Here is a 7,468-nt window from a genome sequence, read left to right as displayed (position 1 = left end):
CCCACGCTGGCTCCACTCCCTTCTTTCCTCCCCTGGTTCCTCCTCTTATTCTTCCAGGTGGCATCGGAGTTCCAATAACTCAGACATCTTCATCTCACTGTCAAGGGAGAGTGTGTGGCCTGACATTGGTTTTGCGCATGTGTCTGCCTTGTGTGTGTCTCCCAGGCAATTATCAAATCAATTAACAACTTAACCCGGAAAATAGCAAGCCTACTCTCTTCTATGGGCTATGTCCGATTCACAAAGCTCGCCCCTACTGCACTCTGTGACAGAGGGGTATGGGCAAGTTGCGGGGGAGAGGGAGGGGAGAGTAGAAAGTGAAAGAGAGAGAGAGAGAAAGGCCCTAATTCCATCTTGTCGCTTCTCTGAGGGGTGCCTGCGCTGGGGAGCTGGGAAGCGGAGAGGGAATAAAGTAACAGTCCCATTTACAGTTAGTTATGAGTCTCTACAGCTGTGAACGGACAGGCCACGTTTCATCCGACTGACCCACATGAGATTGCTGTTTAGTTGAAAGTAATCAAATAGCGACTATTGCCCGGGCGTCATGGCTCAGTGGTTGAGCCTCGACCTATGAACCAGGAGGTCACGGTACAATTCCCCGTCAGGGCACAGGCCCGGGTTCCAGGCTGGATCCCCAGTAGGGGGCGTGCAGGAAGCAGCCGATCCATGATTCTCTCTCATCACTGATGTTTCTGTCTCTCTCTCTCCCTTCCTCTCTGAAACCAATAAAGATAGATTTTTGTAAAAAATATATTGACTATTTCACAGGACTCAACCGTATAGATTTAAACTCCCTTCCCACGTAGGATGGGATGGGTATTGTTGATCCTGTTTTGCAAATGAGAACACTGGCAGGTAGAGCTACCAGTTAGTGTGAGTTTTGGCGTACAGCAGGCATGAATGTGAATGATTTACACAATTTCCTCGTGGAAAACTTACCACAGAGCCAGCGCTAGGGTCTGAATGCTTGTGTCTTCTCCAAATTCACTTGTTGAAATCCTAACCCCCAAGCTGGTAATATTAGAAGGTGGGTGGGGCCACACGGAGGTGATTAGGTCCTGAGGGTGGGGCTCTCATGGCTGGGATTAGTGCCTTATGCAAGAGACCCCAGAGAGCTCCCTTCCCTCCCTCTACCTGCTTCCACCACATAAGGATACAAGAAATCTAGTCACCGGAAGAGGACCTTCAGCCGACCCTGCTGGGGTCCGATCTTGGATTTTCAGCCTCCAGAACTGGGAGAAATAAATACCTGTTGTTTCTAAACCAGCAGGTCCGGGCTCTTTTGTCATAGCAGCCTGCACACCCTAAGACAGGCAAACACTACCATGTTACCCATGTTACGGATCAAAGCCACAAACCACAAGCAAAGTTTCCAGAGGCTGAACAACACGCTTGGTGGAGAGCGTGTTGGACACATAAGGTTAAAGATGCCAGCACCCCAGGCTGTGTCTAATGCAGAGGGAGATTCGCAGGCACCCCGGGGACCCTGACACTCATCCTTGGCGGGTGTGGTCCGGCAGCCCCATGAACGGGGACAAGAGTTTGGCTTGGGAAGCTACCCGTTTCCTCATGCCTCCGCCTTCGCAGGAGGTGGGGTATGCGCACCGTCCTGAGAGTGTCAAGGACATGGAGAGGGGGTGACCCCCACTCTCTAAGTGGCTGTTGTGAGCAGGCGCCAGAGTCGGGTCCCACGTGAGGATGTTGTGTTTGAGACCTTCTGCACCGTCCCCCAGACAGGACTTGCCACTGGTCTTCCGTCTCCAGCACCCTGTTTGGAAGAGGCCCTGCGGAGCCGAGAATCTGGCCTCCGGTGAGTCATCACACTATCAAGTAGCAGCAGAAAGGAGGCGGCACTCCTTCCCCCGAAGCCTCCCTCTGGCCCTGGAAATGCCGGCCGCCGGCTGAGGCGCCTTCTTGCCCCAGGTCTCCCTGATGCCCTCTCTGTGCCGACACCATACGGTGCAAACTGCTTCCTCACGCGGTCAAGGGCGCACCCTCCGCTCTCTCCACCATCCCCTTCTTCTTCTTCAACGGGCATGTTCCCAAAAACGGCCCAGACAAAACAAAGCATGATTGGCTGCTATAGAATGACCACACCCTTGGAGAGCTTCATGCTCTGCACAGGGCAATGCACACTACACGTTACCGGTCAGTGGAAAATGCATGAACCGGCGATCGCTGTTAGACAATCGCCTGGTACAGATGTATCTCACTATCTCACTATCTTAGACTTACTTTCCTATGGGGGAAAAATGTACTTGAAAATTGTTCTCTTGCCTGGCTGGAGTGGGTCAGGGGTTAAGAATTGACCTATGAACCAGGAGGTCAGGGTTCGATTCCAGGTCAGGGCACATGCCCAGGTTGTGGGCTTGATTTCCAGTCAAGGGCACGTGAGGGCTCGATCCCCAGTGAGGGACGTGCAGGAGTAGCCGATCAATGATGTTTCTCTCCCATTGATGTTTCTTTCTCTCTCTCCCTCTCTCCCCCTTCCTCTCTGAAATAAAAAATATATATTTTTTTAAAATTTTGTTTTCTGTGTGTGTGTGTGCGTGTGCGTGTGTGCGCTCACCCATGTGAATGTTGGTATTGGCAATGGCGTTTGTTTTCAGCTTCAGTTGAATGTTCAGAAAGTGCATTTTCCATCTTCCATTTTCATAAGCCCATTGTGGCTACAGATGGTTCTCTACTCATTTGGGCCCAGCCCCAAGGTTCTGGTACGCGGTGCCATGAACTTATAAGTCGTTTACGGTGTCAGTTTTGATGTCTGCGTCCAAGAGTTAGTTTGGAAGGTATTTTCAAATTTCTAAGAGAGAAAACAAATTGCAGCATATTTTCTAGAAATCGTTTCTACCACCAATGCGAGGACCGCCTACCTTTCCTTGCGTTGTTCAGTCCATCTCGCAGCTCTCACATTTCAAAAGTCCCATGAGAGCCCATGAGCATCCTCCCAGCCCTGCAAAGCAGAGCTGGTTTGATTGACAGGCTGGTTTGATTGACAGGCTGGTTTGATTGACAGCCTCGGGGGACGAAGTCCACAGGGGTGAGATGGTGTGTCCAAGGTCACCGAGCAGAGAAAGGACATACGCCAAGGCCCCGGGGCGACCCCTGCCTGTGTGCTCCTGCCACATCCAGCCCTGGCTCTGGATAAGGTTCCGTGTTTCAGCAATGTTTATTGAATGTCTAGCATGTGGCAGCTACGGTGCTGGTCCAGCACGAGTAACAGAGTAAAGTCTCAGCCCGCCTGGCCACGGTGTGGGGAGCTCACGTTCAGGGGAGCGAGGCCTGGAAACAGCAGAGGACCCCGGAATGCAGAGGAATCGCTGCGACAAACTCACGGAAGCAGCCAGTCCTTGTCACAAGAGCCAACGTGGCCGTGTCCACTGGGGTCCCGGGAATTCTTGCAGGTTCCCTTGACCTGGAGGCACCCCTGTGAGCGCTGCCATACATCAAGGGCCATGGGGGAGTGCATGTATCTGATCCTTGCTGTACTCATCCATAAAATGGGCAGCCATGTCAGGGTGCCATGAAGAGAGATCCTGGTAGCAATGCTTGGCACCGTACCTGGCATCGTGGGGGCCCCCGAGTGGCTAAGGGAGCCCCGCGTAGTTACAGAACAGGCATCGCATCCAGGAACACGGAAATGGCACGTCGGGGAAGCACGCGGAGCTTCATGGAGACCTGCTTCATGGAGACCTGCTTCATGGAGACCTGCTTCATGGAGACCTGCTTCATGGAGACCTGCTTCATGCAATGGCACCAGGATCTGCCTGGGCATCAAAGCTGTGTCTGTGTCGCTGTCCAAGAGAAATCATTCCCTGGAAGGAAACGCCCCTAATACTTTACCCCCAGCCCCACAGGACACACAGACGCCCTCAGCACCACGCCCATCCTCTCCTGCAGGCTCACCCAGGGCTCCAACCAGGGACCCTGAGAGCGAAACCTGCATCATTTCTTCTCACGGAAACGGCCTTCTCGCTTTGTGATCAGCAGGCACCGTCGTCTCCTGATGTCGTGGGCTACGGCCCGAAACTGTGTGTGACGGCTTAGAAAAGCTTGAAGAACAAAAAAACAACAACAAAAAAAGAGTTTTGAAGTCTGCTAAATGCCCACGGTCTCCACAACCACTCGAATCGGGTTATTTTTTGTAATTCCTTTAAATGAAATATCTTTGATAATAAATGCAAATTAGGGAACAATAAATTATAACTTCTAGGCTGACCAGCGACTAATTACATAGATTATAATTAACTCCAGTTTCCAACACAAGGTATTTATCTTAATAATCAGCCGCGCACATTAGCATATCTGAAAGGGATTTGCCGCACAGGCCGGGCCATTTGAGGAGCCCTTGGACCCTCCTCCCAGGACTAGGAAAGGGCGCAGACTCAAAGGAGAGGCGGTTACTTCCCAAAGACGTGCGGGCTAAGTATACGGTGAGGGGCTCAGATTATAGGCGTAGAACCCCAGCTTGAAAACATTTACCCTAAATACACCCTCTGACCACCACGCCGGAGCCTTCGGGATCTAAAAATCTATAATTTCCACGGATCCGATCCAAATACCTTTAACCCTGCTGGGCGCTGTGAATGCCGCCAGCATCCTTCCAGGCTGTGGGTGACGGTGTGAGAGCGACCAGGAGACAGGGTTTTCGGGAGCCTCCCACCACCTGCGCCATGAGCAGGGAGAGCCAGTCCGCGTGGCGATGAGACGAATTCCACGGATGTCCGTCCTGTGCTGCTCTTCCAGGCATTTTATAGTTTTTTTTAAATATATATTTTTATCGATTTCAGAGAGGAAAGGAGAGAGAGAGAGGGAGAGAGAGAAACATCAATGATGAGAGAGAATCGTTGATCGGCTGCCTCTTGCACGCCCCCCACTGGGGATTGAGCCCACAACCCAGGCATGTGCCCTGACCGGAATCGAACCCAGGACCCTTCAGTCCACAGGCCGATGCTCTATCCACTGAGCCACACCAGCGAGGGCCCAGTCATTTTAGCAACTTCATTACCTCTCTGACCCACAGGGCTCTGAGCTCTGGGGATTGTAAACAAGATGAGGGCCTGCACGCCCACCTGAGGCCAGCTTCAGTAAGATTCAGTGTTTGGGGGTCTTGTTCTTTCTTTCTTTCTTTCTTTCTTTCTTTCTTTCTTTCTTTCTTTCTAATATGTCTTTATTGATTTCAGAGAGGAAGAGAAAGGAAGAGAAAGGAAGAGAGATGGAAACATCAATGATGAGAGAGAGTCATGGATTGCTGCCTCCTGCATGGCCCACACTGGGGGCCGAGCCTACAACTCAGGCCTGTGCCCAGACCGGGAATCAAACCCTGACCTCCTGGTTCATTCGTCAATGCTTGACCACTGAGCCACACCGGCTGGGCAAGAGTCAGTGTTTTGCTTTCTACATGTTCTAGAGTTCAGGGGTGCAGTGAAGAGGTAGGGAAATGGCCCCAACAACCTGGGTTGCTTTGAGACCATGCTGCCTTCTCCTCCAGTGATCAGGAGTCTCTCTCTCTCTCTCTCTCTCTCTCTCTCTCTGTCTCTCTCTCTCTTTTCTTTTGATGCAGCTGTAATTCCAGCTCCGGCCACTATCGCTGCATTTTCCAACAGGTCCTGGGTCACTGTCCAGGGGACTTACACGAGTCGGACCCGCCAAAGGCACCGCGAAGGTCAAACCTTCCAGCCGCAATAGAGCACCTCCCCGATTTAATCTGAGAGATTGATGCGCAAATCACCCTGATTTCGATTTGGCGCCGGGGTTATAAACACACTTGCCACCGCCGATAACGGGGAAGAGGCGGCCCAGGCACGGGGCACTGTATTTCACGCCCTGGGTGAAGTTTTCCCTGATGCAGCCATAAATCAGCCCGCAAGGGGCGTCTGACGGAGGCAGCGAGGAAGCCAGGGATGGAGACGTGAACCCGGGACGGGCTGGGAGCCATCGGCTTGTATCAAGGCCACCGGGGCATAAACTTCCAGGGGCACAGAGCTCCGCGGGGGCTGCAGAGGGCCACGGAAGAAATCTCGATGCCCGGCCAGCGTGGCTTAGCGGTTGAGCGTCGACCTATGAACCAGGAGGTCAGGGTTCGATTCCCGGTCAGGACACATGCCCGGGTTGTGGGCTCGATCCCCAGGGTGGGGCGTGCAGGAGGCAGCTGGTCAATAATGCCCTCTCATCATGGATGCTTCTCTCTCTCTCTCTCTCTCTCTCCCTCTCCTTTCCTCTCTGAAATCAATAATAACAAATATATATATTTTAAAAATGTATAGTTCTGGGCACTGGAGCAGCGGGTTTGGGAGAAGGAAGGGCAGATTAGAAAGCCAGGTCTTTCCGACACACGCCCTGAACTGTGAGGAGGGGGACGCAGTGGAGTGGGGAGAGCGGGAAGCACAAGCCGGCAGCTTCCGCGGCCGCACTGTCCCTGCAGGTCCGACCTGCCTGCCTCCACGAAAGGCTTACATCAGATTCATGTATTTTTTTTTTAAGGAAGCACCAGTCATTCTAATTTATATAATCATTTCGTGAAGTGGCCCAAATGCCAGGTTGTACCGGTCCTGGGCCATTGAGCTCAGTGCCTCCACGCCCACCGCCCTGGGCCTGGGGGCCTCTGCCTCCTGCTTAGGGTCAGCTCTCCGTTCTGCTTATGGCGAAGGTGTGCTCCTAGCTTCCTCCCGCCCTCCCTGCCCCCATTCACCTGGGGGAGCCCCAGCCAGTGGGCGGGCACAGGGCCTTGCTCCTGGGGGCATCGGGGACTGGGAGAGTCGGGTGAGGTCCGACATGCCTGGCGAGGTGCTCCCTGGGAAGAAACAGAACAATCCAGGCTGGAAAGAGCACAGAGAGGATTAGTAACTTGCATCACAGACCGCCCTCCCCGCCCCCAACACTCCTGTTCTCCCAGTGCAGACAATGCCTCTGCTCACGCAGACAGCGCCGTCTCCCCGCGCAAAACGGGGCCAACGGGCTGCATTTGCAGGAAAAAAATTGCTTCCACCTGATGCAACTAAAGGTTTCTTCGATTTAGAAAAATAAAACTGCTTTCTCCTCCTTCTCCTCCCTTGCGCCCTTTCTCTAGTGTAGTGAGTGATACCTTGGAAAACCAGGTGACTAAATGAAAAAACCCGCCTTGCCTTTAGGAAGGGGGAGAATCCCAGAAATTCTTAAAGGAAAGGTAACTGAGTAGTCTTCTCTCTGGCGTCATCGCATCCAAATTAAACTTTCAGGGTGACACCGTTTACACCCTCCCAAAACAGACCAAAAAGATAAGGATAAAGACCCTCCCGAGGGCACTTGGCCCGAGGTTACAAAGTCAACTTAAAATAACAACACGGAAGAGAGAACGAAGAAAAGAAAGGAGTAGAAATCCTTCTCCCAAAAGGCGGGTCTCGGCCCAGGGATTAGAGAAACCCTAGCCCCCTGCTCAGAGGGCCCCCCCCTTCCTCCCCTCTCTCTCCCACGCCAGGCGGAAGGCTTG

The 7,468-nt window shown here is 52.7% G+C and overlaps 1 long non-coding RNA gene across 2 annotated transcripts in view; it reads right to left on the bottom strand.

Moving 5' to 3' along the window:
• Positions 1–2,539: 2,539 nt before the first annotated feature.
• Positions 2,540–7,468, bottom strand: part of LOC102760420 — a 6,408-nt gene continuing 1,479 nt past the window's right edge. Inside the window, exons 2-4 of one of the 2 annotated variants that reach the window (XR_001516093.1) lie at positions 6,692–6,793; positions 4,563–4,734; positions 2,540–4,052 (exon numbers count right to left, since the gene is read on the bottom strand). This is a non-coding gene — a long non-coding RNA (uncharacterized LOC102760420). The remainder of the gene's footprint in view (positions 4,053–4,562; positions 4,735–6,691; positions 6,794–7,468) is intronic. The other variant, XR_001516094.1, reaches the window with a different exon arrangement.

Source organism: Myotis davidii, unplaced genomic scaffold (genome assembly GCF_000327345.1).
Source record: "Myotis davidii unplaced genomic scaffold, ASM32734v1 scaffold328, whole genome shotgun sequence".
In the NCBI taxonomy this organism is placed as follows: Eukaryota; Metazoa; Chordata; class Mammalia; order Chiroptera; family Vespertilionidae; genus Myotis; species Myotis davidii.
The sequence above is the reverse complement of the archived record's forward strand: the minus strand, read 5'-3'. Positions and strand labels throughout refer to the sequence as shown.